This window comes from Rhinolophus sinicus, chromosome 8, assembly GCF_057876585.1.
Source record: "Rhinolophus sinicus isolate RSI-liver-muscle chromosome 8, RSI-T2T, whole genome shotgun sequence".
Lineage (NCBI taxonomy): Eukaryota > Metazoa > Chordata > Mammalia > Chiroptera > Rhinolophidae > Rhinolophus > Rhinolophus sinicus.
The window spans coordinates 48,364,533-48,377,145 of record NC_142508.1 but is presented as its reverse complement, the minus strand read 5'-3'; positions in this window follow the sequence as shown (position 1 = coordinate 48,377,145).

Here is a 12,613-nt window from a genome sequence, read left to right as displayed (position 1 = left end):
TGCCGGAAGCTGGGGATCTAGCCACAAACAAGATGGCTAGGTTCCACCCATGGAGCTCACATGGTACAGAACATTAAAGTCACCAAATAAATAAACCAGAGAATTCGTGATGAAGACACTGTCACACAGGAAATAAATCATGGAAGAACTGGGATGGCCGTGGAGATGGTTGCTTTGGGGGGTCCCCAGGGAAGGCCTTTGTGAGCAGGTGAAGAGCATGTGAACATTGGAGGAAAGAGCATTCAAGGCAACTGGAACAGTATGTGTAAAGGCCCTGAGGCAGGAACAAGCCAAACCTGTTATTAGTGAAACAGTGGGGCCTGTGTGGATGGGTTGCAGTGACGGAGGTTGGCGGGTGGGAGGGAACAGACCACAAAGCGCCTTGAGGACCATTGCCTTCTTCTCAATGTGGAGAGGTCCTCAGGGGCCATCCCCTCTTCAGGGCAGTGGAACCTTATTGCTGGGATGTGGCCGAAGGGCCTGTCCTATCCGGGGCTTGTTGTGGCTGGTGAGGAGTAGATGTCACAGCTCCTGGGGGATCAAACAGGACCCAGCCCTCACATCCCTGTGGGCTGAGAAGCAGGTAAAACCCCAAGAGGAACTTTCCCCAAGGGTGGAGGGCTCCTCAAGGCAGGGCAGGGCTGGTCTGTCTCAGCCTCCAGGTTCCCGGGTAGGGTCTCCTTACCTGGGAGCAAGGTTGAAAGGGGTACGCAGAGGGAAGGGCAACAGAGTTCCCATCCTTAGTTGCTCTGTTGCTCAACACCCTGCAGTGTCTCTGCACCCTTCAGACTAAATCCAAAGACCGTACCATGGCAATGACCTTACACAGCCCCTGACCTTGCTCAGTCCATCAGCCACTCTCTCTGTACCCACTTGGTTCCAGCCACACTGCTCCTTCAGCCGGCACACTCCTACCTCAGAGCCTCTGTCCTTGCTGTTCCCTCTGCCTGGAATGCTCTTCCCAGACATTCTCAGTGCTCATTTCCTCGCCTCCCTCCGGACAGCTCAAATCTTACCTTCTCAAGAAGCCTTCCCTGACCATTCCATTGCAAATCGCATCCCCTCCCTTGATACTTTCTCTCCACTCTGTTCTGCTTTTCTCCCTGACCACCGTTTGAAATTGTATACTTTCCTTATTTCGTTTTATTGCTGTCTCCCCCACTAGCCACTCCAGATCATAAGCTGAATGATCTGTTTTGTTCACTGACGTATGCACACCACCTAGCACAGTGCCAGCACATAGCAACAAATACTTGTTGGATGAATGAATGGGGACGAGTAGGACAGGACTGTCCCCATCTCTCCTGACCTTGTCTGGCCACCACAGGACCATCCTTGGGCCTTAGCATCCATCCCTCTGAGCACAGCCAAAGGCCTGAACAAGGTGCGGTCTAGCTCAGAGATCCCTAGGGTTTGTCATGCTCTGCTTGTTCAACTGTGCGTCCTGCCACAACCCCTGGAGAATCATAAGGAGGTCGCTTCTAGGGGAGCTTCCTAGGGCCAATCTAAGCTGGGAGAATAGGGCCAGGCTGGGGCCAGGGTGGCGGGGCCACCGACCACAGCACGTGGCTCTGCTTTATGCCCCTGTGAACTGTGTTTTAATCCATCACACTTAATGGCCTCAGGAAAACACTGCAAGGTGTGGAATGAGGGCATTGTGCACCCCACATGTTACACAGGGACACTGGGGACATGTGGGAGGATGCGGGAAACCACATGGCAGGGAGAGACAGGCCATAACTTTCCTAACCCCTCTGGGGTGGGGGGAAGCCTAACCCCTCTCGGGTAGGGGGCTCTTGGGTGGAGAGGTTCTGTTATCAGGGTCTCTCCATGCCAAGGTGAGTGGTGAGGCAGCACCTCCCCTGGGAGCCTCTCACATACATGACCTTTTACTGGAGGGCATGAAGTCTGCCCCTGCCAAAGGGCTGGGTCCCATGGCACCCCCAAGGCTGCCCAGCTCTAAGGTGGACCTTGTCTTTCCTTATTTCCTCTTTTGGTTTCCAAGAAGTATTTATATTAGAACCCTGCTTAAAGTAACATTCTACATCTGGCAGGAGGTGATGGGGTTAAAGCTCAATGAATTGCTCTAAAAGATTTGACTGAGACACACTCATAAACAGATTCCTAGAACTAAAAGGTCAAAATCTAGCCTGGAGGTTTAAAAATAGTTTTGGAGAAATGTCTTCAAAACACCAATACTTTTGAGGAGAAAGGTGGGTAGCTGGGAGCCTCACTTTTGGGAGACCCTGGAGGGACCTGAAAGAACCATAGGGGTTCTTTGGAGTACGGTTTGCAAACCATAGATATCAACCTACTGCTTACTACAGGAAGGGACTTCATGCAGTGAAGGAGGCCCCTATTGCTGACAATGGCTCTTAGAGCCAGTCTGCAGTACCTGATATTTCCAGCAGTGGTCACTACTAGGAGGAGGCCTCAGCCAGGCCTTGGTGGCATCAAAGAGAGCTCCAGACTCTGCCTCAGTGGACCACGTGCCTCTGCCTCAGTGCCAGTGACCTCGAACCTAGGTCTGCTCTGAGCCAGGGGCCACCACATGCCCTCCCAGTGGACAGAGCTGCCCTGTGGCCACATGGCCAGCTTGGCAAGGGCTGATCAGAAGCCCTCAACTCTAGGACAGCTGCCAGGGTTGGGGCCATAGGGACTGGTAAGGGTTTCTGGCTAAGCCTCGATCAAGCCATTCCAAGGGACAGCTGGAGTGTCTCTCCAGTCAGCGCCTGGAAGGGGGCCAGCCTAGCGTCCAGCCCGGGCCAAACACATGTAAGTACACGCAAACACAATGCACTCATGTGTGCACATAATCATCTAGTTCACACATGCACACGACCTAATGTTCACACGTGTACTAAGTGGACAGAAACACACACAAATAACATGTGCACACATAAAAATGCATGTGGATGCACGCGTGCACAGGCACACACCCACACTCCCAACTTTTTCTTTCCAGGCAGCCTCAAGGATGGATGGAGAAACACCTTTAGGTTCTGTCTGTTTGGGGTGAGTTCACTTGGGGGAGTTGGCCCCTTCTTCACCTTCCCCATCACGGCAGTTCCTCTCCTCTGGGCTAGGCCTGACCCAGCTTAGACTGGTGGGTGTATGTGTGTGGGAGGAGAAAGGGGCAGTGGGAGTGTCTGGCTACCTCTGGGAGTGCTTAGGGCAGAGGCTGGAGATGAGAGTGTAGTGGATTCACTCACTACATCTTTCTGGGGCGAGAGGGAGCTGGCACTGTGCCTACATCCCAAAGAAGTAAGCAGGGCATACGGTCCTGTGGTGGGGGACTGCCTGACTCCGGGGTGCTATGGTCATTGTCATGTTGGAATGACCCGGGCTCATTCCCCAGAGTAGGTAAGGCTGAGGACAGCCTTTGAGCGTCACTGCAGCTGTACACCCCTCAGCCAGGAAGCCAGTCCAGCCCTCAGCCTGCTGTCCTGTCAAAGAGGAGGTTGGGCTTACTGACTCCTCAGTTTCCAGCTCCCCCAAGCCCTGTCATCTCAACCTGTGAGTGCTTGGGGGCTGGAGGACATGGCTGCCTGGTCCCTTTTGTCCCCTCTGGCTATACAGGCCTGTGCACACAGCACCATCAGCCTTAGGGTGATAGCTGAAATCACTTGTGGTATGACCATCAGTTCCCTGCCTGTAGAGGGACCTGGGGCCACGAGAGGGGCTCTGCAATCCCTGGCCCCTCATCCCAGATAGTCTGCTCTGGGGCAGGCTCTACCGAGTCCAGCGTGCTGACCACCAGCCCATGCCCACAGCCCTTGGCAGTTCTGTCACCTCCCCTACCGGATCAATACCTCCAAGGCTGCTGTCAGCAAATCTTTGACCTCTGATCCAGCCACATACTGTGACCCCTGAACCTATGGGTCTTTCCACCAATCTGTGTCTTAGTCTCTGGGGTGGATGAGGGCTGACTCCCTGGCTCCAGCTCAGGCTGTGAGGGGAAGGGAGTGCGAGGCCGTCAGTCTCCATGGTTCAGCCTCCTCCCTTCACTCCACACTCAGGGCCACAGTCAGCGGCTGCCCTGGGGGCAGGTGTGTAGCCAGCTCTGTGAGGGGTCCTGCCAGGCGAGGGAAGAGGCTGGGCCCTGGCGCTGAATATGCTGAGCAGCACAGGGCTGTGAGTGAAGGATTTGGAGGCTTCCTTCTGGGGCCTAGGGACCTCGAGAGGTCCAGCCATCAGGGAAGGGACCCTGGGCTTCCTGTCTCCTGTCTGAGGCCTACAGAGGAGTCATTTCTCCCCACACCCCTCTCCCCTGCAAATGGCTATGTATAGGGGGCCTGGCATTCAAAACCCCCATCCTCAACATGGTACTAGCTGGGAATGCCCTCCAGGACAGGGAGGAGGGCAGCTGCGGGTGGCATACAGCCCACATTGGTCCCACAGCCAAGGCGTCAGCCCATAAGTCTCTGGGGTTGAAGGTTTCTACCCTAGGGGCCCCTTCCTGCAACCATCCCCCTGAAAAATCTGTGTCCCAGCAGCCCTGACCCGAGAATGAGGAAGGGGCTGCTCAGAGGCCTCCAGTGTGTTCCTTGGGCTCCAACCCCAACTCGCTCAGTCGGGCAAGTTACTGCTCTGGTTGCCCTGTCCTGCCCATCCAGCCTGCTCCAGCTTGGGGTGGGGTTAACCCATTGTCTTCTTAAGGTCCCCTATGGATTCTGGGAGCCTTGGCACTTGAACCATCCTGGGATGCAATTTAGGGAGGCCTGGGCTCCGGGGTGAACATCACTGAAACTGACTCCTACCCGCCACGAGGGTCAGGCCAGGACAACAAGACCTGCAGGTGACTCTGTGTGACCCTTCCTGGCTGTTTTTCTTTGCTTCTCGAGTGTCTGCACACTGGTTCCTGCTTCTAAGAGGAGCCCCCTTTCCCACGTGGCCTTTCTGAAGGCCGTAGGCCCAGCAGCCCTCTGTTCTGAGTGTCTGGGTCTGCAGTAGGGGGAGGGGCAGGGGCCCAGAAACTCCAGCAATGAGAAGGGAGGCAGGGGAAGGAGGAAAAAAGGGGAGAGAGGAACAGAGAAGCAGGATGGACTAAGCTGCCCACTAAGATGGGAGAGGCAGGTGAGAGCGCTCAGAGGTGGGCAGAACATATTGTAGATGAGAAAACTGAGGCTCAGAGAGGCAGGTAAAAGGAGCAGCCAGGAAGTGGTCTCAGGTGGGCATGATTCCATGATTGAGGAATTCTCATTTTCCCCCTGACCCACTGCAGGGACCCCTTAGGCCCTGCTTATCTGCCTCCTGGGGGCATTCTCAGGAACTAGGAAGGCCAGGGCTAATGGGTATGTGGACAGAAAGCCCTGAGGTAATGGGCGGGGTAGGGGGTTCCAGGAGGGCCTACCATGGACTTCCCCCACACCTGGCAACAGTCATGCGCTGGGCCACCCCTCTGTCCCCCCCCATGCAGTCCTCTGGGCTTTCTGGGAGCCTCAGTTTCTTCTATGCTTGGGACCTGGGCCGGTCAGCTGGGAGCAGCCTACCTCAACCCAGTCGTGGGGTCCTGGACTAGAGGAGCTGGTAGGAAAAACCACAGTAGTCGTCACATGTGGCGGGGGACCCCTCTTTGCCCACCTTGGGCTAAGCCTGCTCTCTGACTACCTGACCCAGGCTCAGGGAACTGAGCCTCAGAGAGGTGAGTGACTCCCACAGTTCTCCCAAGAGATGGACCTGGACTCGAACCTAGGGCGGGAGTCCCAGGCCACTGAGCGGGAAGTCCTGCAGCTGTAGTGTAAGAGCAGAGGCAGGTCGTGGGCTGTGTATGGGTCTGGGTCATGCTTCTCTGCCTGCTTGGTGCTTAGGGCCAGCATGTGTGGTGGACAAACAAATGTGCCCTGGACTTGCTGGGCCCCTGGAGCTTTGGGCAACATCTGGAGGGAAAGAGATAGATGGGGTACAGATAGTGCCACAGCCCCGGTCCCCGAGGTGTGCCTGCCCTGCCCTGCACCTTCCATGAGGGCTGGGGACTTGGTGGCCCCATAGGGGAACCTAGGCCCTTCCTAGCTCCAATGATCGTTCCTGGGGTTCCTAGTGCTCCCTGTGGAGCCCTGGGCTCTGCACCAGATACCTAACCACCTGGCCCAGTTGTCAGACCTCTGCTCTGACACATGCACACAGATGCAAGCACCACACACAGATACATGCAGACACCGCACATAGAACCACATGTTACACACACACCACACACATACACGTCACACACAGACCCACACATCACACAGACACATACACCACACGCAAAAAAAGATACATGCAAACACCGCACACAAAAATATACATCACACACAGTCACACATGCCACACACACACACATACCACACAGACCCACACATCACACAGACCCACACATCACACATACATACCACAGACACGCCTACTACATAGATAGAGACACACGCTACACACTGACATACACACAATACTGACACAGTTCACAGATACACAAGTACATCCACACACATAAACACGCACACCACACATAGACACCCCCCCACACTGTCATAGCCTACAGATACCACACATGCACACATCACACACACAGACCCACATAAAACACGGATACAGTCCTCAGACTCACACACCACACATATACACAGACCAACACACCGTACGCTGACACACAGGCCACACTGACACGGCCCACAGACACACACAGAGCATGCTCTGCCCCTGCCCACCCGCGCCACACTCATCCAGCCCCACCATGCACCTAGACTCGCAGAGCCAGCCCAGTCACCCTGCAGGAGCCTAGGGGCCACCCAGCCCTTCCCCCATCCCAGAGGTTCCTCGGCCTCTTCTTGGCAGAACACAGAGCTCAGGGAGGGCAGGGTGTCCTGGCCTGAATGCCTGATGGAAGACATTCAGAGGGGAAGCGGGGGCTTCTAGGGGTATTTCCTGAGGGGTGGGGTTCAGGGGCTTAGGGTACATTTTGGGCTAGGCAACTAGATGCTGAGGCCTGGGGCTGGGGGCTGTGTCTGTACCTCCTGCATCCTGTAGGGCAAAGGCTGTCACCTCCTTGGGACTGCCTTGAGGGGCCTCTTGCCTCTTCCAGGGCCAAGTACCTCTCTCCACGCCCCTGGGGTGAAGGTGGTCACAAAAGAGGCCCTGGGCTTTGATTCCCCACATCCACCTTCATGGCTGACCTGGGGTGACCTGCGGGGCCCCCACCCTGCTGATCCCCTGGCTTGGAGTTCCGATGGAGGGGTCCCCACATCTTGTGCTCAGAACTGGAGCCCTGGCCCATAGGGGTCCCATTGGCCTAGGCCAAGACCCACCATCCTCTCCATGGCATGGAAAAGGTCTCTCCCAGACCCTGTGAACTGGTTGAGACAGAAGTCCTATCTTGCAGAGCAGGGCCTGGAGACCTCTGACCCACTGCATCTGCCTGACATTCCACCACTGGAGGCGGATTCTTCTGCTGTAAAATGCCCAAGATTCCTGTGAATGCCTCATAGGCCATTTGTGAATGAGTAAGAGGGGATAGGGGCGCTGAAGGCAAGCAGGGCCCTGTTGTGAGGGGCTCCTAGGAAGAGCTGTTTTTCACGTGTCCTGTGAGGCTCTTCCCAGAGGTCAGGCATGGTGGGCAGTGGGATTCTGAAGCATCAAGGCTGCTCTCCCCTCCCTAGCTGGGGCCCAGAATGGCAGCGAGAGGGTGGCAAAGTGTGGAACAGGTGCTGGGTTCTAGCTCATGTGGTGATTCTTGGGCCAGCCTCCCTGCCCTCCTGGTGTCACTGCCCAGTGAGAGTCACCACTGTGCACCAGCCACTGCCCACTAGGCTTCAGCAGTGGCAGTGGTAGTGGCCACTAGGTCTTTAGAGTGAGAACCTGGACACACAAAGATAGCAAAGGCCTTCAGGATTCCTGAGAGCAGTACCCTGCCCAGGGCCAGGGAGGATGAGCCCCGCAGGTGCTGAGCTGAGGGACCCCTTCTCTGAAGAGGCCCCCATGCCTGGGTCTGGTTGGACTCCAGTCCTCCTTCTGGTCAGCTGTGGGCCACAGTCCCCCAGCCCCAAGCCCTGGCCCTTCTGTAAGATGGCAGGCCAGCCTGTCTGGGCAGGAGTTACGTTCACAGCCAGGATGGGATGAAAATAGGAAGTGGTCTCCAATGCCAGGCGGGTGCCTGCCTGCCATTCTTCCTGGTTGTGGGGGCGGCTGCTCCTGGGAAGGGCCTTAGTCACCCACCAACGGCTGCTGGGAAACGTACGCCCAGCCTCTGGGAAATGCTGCAGGCCCTCCAGCCAGACCCCCTGAGGCTGACGCAAAGGTCCATACTCTTGGGGCACCCATTAGGAATCTAACTGTGCTGAAAATGTCTGTTAGTTATTCCAATGAATCTTCCCAGACCCCATGCCAGGCCGGCCCCTATTACAGATGAGAAAGCCAAGGCCCAGAGATCTGCTTATGGTCCCACCGAGAAATAACTGGCAGTGCCAGGACTTGAAATTGGAACTGTCTGAGCCCGGGAGCCAACTGTAAGGAGAGTGAAGCCCAGCTCTCCAAGGTCTGACCCACGAGCAGCTGAGAGGATGGGGCTGAGTGAGCCCTGCGGGGTGGAGAGCTGTCAGCATGGATGAGGCTTGGAGTCAGGGGCTGCCATTGTCCACCCCCCATCCCACCCTCTGGGTTTCCAAAGTCACTCAGCCCCTAAGCATCTATTGATTTCCTAATGTGTGCTCTGTGCTGTGCCAGGTACTGGGAACATAGTGGCGAGTGGGACAGGCTTGTCCCTGCCCTCAGGGAGCTGATATTCTCTGAGGAGATAGGACTCAACCAGTAAACAAATAAGAAAATGGGGTAATTTCAGCTTTTGATAAAGGCCCTGAATCAGAGTGATGGTGGAGGCGAGAATGTCTGTGGGGGCTTTAGCTAAGGGGGTCAAGGAAGGATTCCCTGGGAGGTGACACCTGAGCAAAGATTTGAATAAGCTGGCAAAATGAATATAAGGGGGAAGGGTGTCCCAGGCAGAGGGAACAGCAAATGCAAAGGCCCTGAGGCAGGAACAGGTTTGGAGTGTTTGAGAAGCCAGGGAGCCGTGGTTCCAAGATGCAGGCCACACCTACCATGTGGACGGCCTGAGTCTGGTCCCCAGATCTGAGTGGGTGGGTCTCTGTTCCCAGCTATGTGTTGCCAGCTCCAGCTCCAGGCAGGGAAGCTGTGCTGGACCTCACTGTGGGTGGAGAATTCCTGCTTTCGAAGATGCATATGTGGAGACTTAGGACATTCCCCCACATCTTCCCAGAGAATAGGCTGAGGATAACAGAAGTGATGACAGCTTAACTCCACCATAGCAGATGGCTGACCCATTACCCTCTGTGCTCCAGGCAGACCCACAGGATGCCTTGTCTCAGACACTGAGATGGGAGTTTCTCAGAGTGGTTAGGGCAGTGCTGGCATTCTGGTTCTCCAGCTCCATTGCAACCTTGCCCTGACTAAGGGCAGCTGGGGTGCAGCTGAGCCTATGGACAGACTCTGATGCGTGAACAGTGCATCCTTCCCAGCTGCTCCCCAGGGAGAGGAAGTGATGGAAGGTTTGTGTAGGAAGCACAGGTGAGTTTCCACTGATCTGGGGTGGGTGTCTCATAGGGAAAGAGAACACAGAAGTTCAGATAAAAACAATCTAAGATAGTTCATAGGGAAGTTCCTAGGATAGAGAAGTCACATCTGGTGAAGCATCAGGGCAAAAACATTAAAGAGGTAGCATCTATCTCAGTGGAGAAGAAGCAACACATCGGTTGGAGATATAGGGAAGGTGTGGCTGTACCCAGAAGCCAGTGTGGCTCCAGGGTTAAAGGGGTCACTTGTGGCTTTTGACCCTACCCTCATGACCTTGTCAGAACCACAGGGCTGGACCGCTGGATTTCGGGCCACTTTATCTTGTTCTTCTCTGGAAAGTATGTCTGTTTCTGACCTTGGCTTTCACCCCTTCCCTGTCCCAAGTGTCCATCCAAAATGAAGCCACCCTCCAAAAGACCAGACTGGCCCACTGCCCACCCTGCCTTACCAGCCCTGACTGGTTTTGAAGACCATCAGTCCTACTTCTGACCTAATGAATGCTACCTTCTCATCATAGGTCCTGCCTTGAGCCCACTCCTTTGTCCCCCAGTTCTTTATTTCATTCTAGTTTAGCGGAGTGTGAGATTCTTGGTGGAAAGTTATCTTCCTGAGCACCTGGAATATATGGTTCTCTAGCCTTCTGGCCTCCATTGCTACTGATGAGAAGTCTGTTGTCAGTCTAATTGTCATCGCTTTGTGGTAAACCCTCATGTCTTTCTGGTACTTTTAAGACTGTCTTTTTGTCTTGAATGTTTTGTAGTTTTACTATGGTGTGAATTTGTTTTTATTTTGCTCTCTTAGGATTCTGTGCATCTTTGTTGTGAAGACTCATGCCTTAGCTCTGGAAATTTCTCAACCATTAGGTCTTGAGATTATTTGATTTTCCCATTATATGCATGTTGGACCATCTTGGGCCTTCTCATCATATCCTATAAGAGCCTCAGCCTCCCATATTTTCCTTGTTTCTGTATCTCTCTGCTGCATTTCATGAAATTTCCTCAGATGTGTTTTCCAGCTTTGTAATACCCCTTCCACCATAATAACTTGCTATACAATCCATCCACTGAGCTTTTATTTTATACCGCAATGACTTTTTGATTTCCTTTGAAATCTGTCTGTTTTCTTATTTTTAAATAATACTTTTATTATGTCTTCCACTCCCTCTTCTATCTCCTTAATAATTTTAAATATATTTATTATGTAGTCTTTTTCAAATTATTCTAGATCAAAATATTTCTAGATCTAAGATCTCCTGCTGATGTAGTGGCTTGCATTTTTGGGTCATTAATAATTACTTTTTACTGTGAGCTCATCTTCATCAGGGATTTTGTTTTTTTCCTGTAGTAATTATCCTGGGTTGTAGAAGTATCCATATAAAGTGAGTGGAAAAGTTCTGTAATAGTTTTTATGTTACATAAAATTTCTCAATTCGAGGTTCTAGAACCTCTGGATTACATACAATTGAACCCATATTTATTCACGGCTCTAGCTAGGGTTTTGGTTTCTCAAAGAAGACTCTTTTTCCCATCCCAGGAGGAGGGAAATCTTCATTGCACTTTCTTGGGTCAGCTTTATAAGTCACCTTTGTATGGGGCAATCCTTTCAGCCTTGGGCTTTATGCACCAAGGTCAGTCCAGCTCACCACCTCAGGGAGTTCAGGACACATATCCTGTCCCTGTGTTCTGCCCTGATTCTGAAGCCTTTCCCAGTCTCTCTATGACCCGAAATTCATGTCCCACAGTACGTCTCCTTGACCTTCTCTTGAATGAGACCCCCCAGCTTCGTCTTCTCCCTTCCAGTCCCAGGGGCTCCCATTTCTTGCTCCAGGTTCTGTGATACAGTTATGCCCAAAACCCAAAGGGGGGCCTGACAGCACAGATCCCTCAGACACGCACACCCTCCAACTCCCAAGAACCCCAGATTCTGACCAGTTGCAGTCTCTTCAGTCTGTGACCTGACACAAAACCGTAAAGCAGGTCAGTGGAGCCCTGACATTTTCTAGCCATGGGAGCCAGGGCCTTCTGATGTACCTAGATCAATGGTTTTTGACCTGGAACAATTCTGTCCTCCCAGGTGATATTTGGCCATGTCTAGAGACATTTTTGGTTGTTGTGACTGGTGGTGCAGTGTCACTGGCATTTAGTGGGCAGAGGCCAGGGGTACTGCTAAATATTCTATAACGCACAGAACAGCCCTCAGCCACACAGAATCAACTATCTGGCCTAAAATGTCAACAAGGCCACTGTTGAGGAACTCTGATGGCTGCTTCTCCACTTTCTCAAAGTGGGTCCTGACTCCCCAGGGGCTGAGCCCCAGTTCTGCAATGGGATGGAAGGACAGAGGAGCCCTAGGACCTGTCATAGGCTGCAGATGCCTCTGGGGGAAAGGTGAGTCTCATTGGACTCGAAGAACACCAGATGCTTCCACGGTTCCCAGCTCCCACACAGGGACCTGGTCGAGCCCATGAGCCAGGCTGCTTGACCATAGTCTGTCCTACCTGCCTATGGGGCCTCCTGTGCGGTTCCCTTTCCAGTGCAGCCTGCACGCGCCAGCGGCACACGCCTGTGTGATGTGGAGAGCAGGCCCCGTGTGATGTGGGGAGCAGGCGTGTGGTCGTTGGAGCAGGCCAGGCCCTCCTGAGGGTGGTGAGGACATATCTCTGGTGCCATCTTTCCTGTTCTGATAAATAACTGATCTGTGGTTGAGGCAAGAAGGTCACCTCTGCCCAGGGAAGCTCAGGAACAAACCACTTGTGACCGGTGGGAAGAGCCCGGGGTGGGGGCAGCGGGAAGTCTGCCTTCCCTGGCCACCAGGCTGCTGGGGGCAGATTTCAGAAAAGGGAAGTGCTGCGCTGGGGCAGCGCTTCCTGTGGTCGCGCAGTCAGGGCATCAGGACAGGCAGAGCAAATCAGAGGGCAGCTGCCCTACCCCAGGAGGGGGCGAGGTGAGCCTTCCCTGGTCAGAAGGCCTGGGCCAGAGGGACCCCGGCTAGGCAGCCTGCTGCGTGCTGCTGTCCTTCATGGGTCAGGGCTGGGGGTCCTGGGGATGGAGGG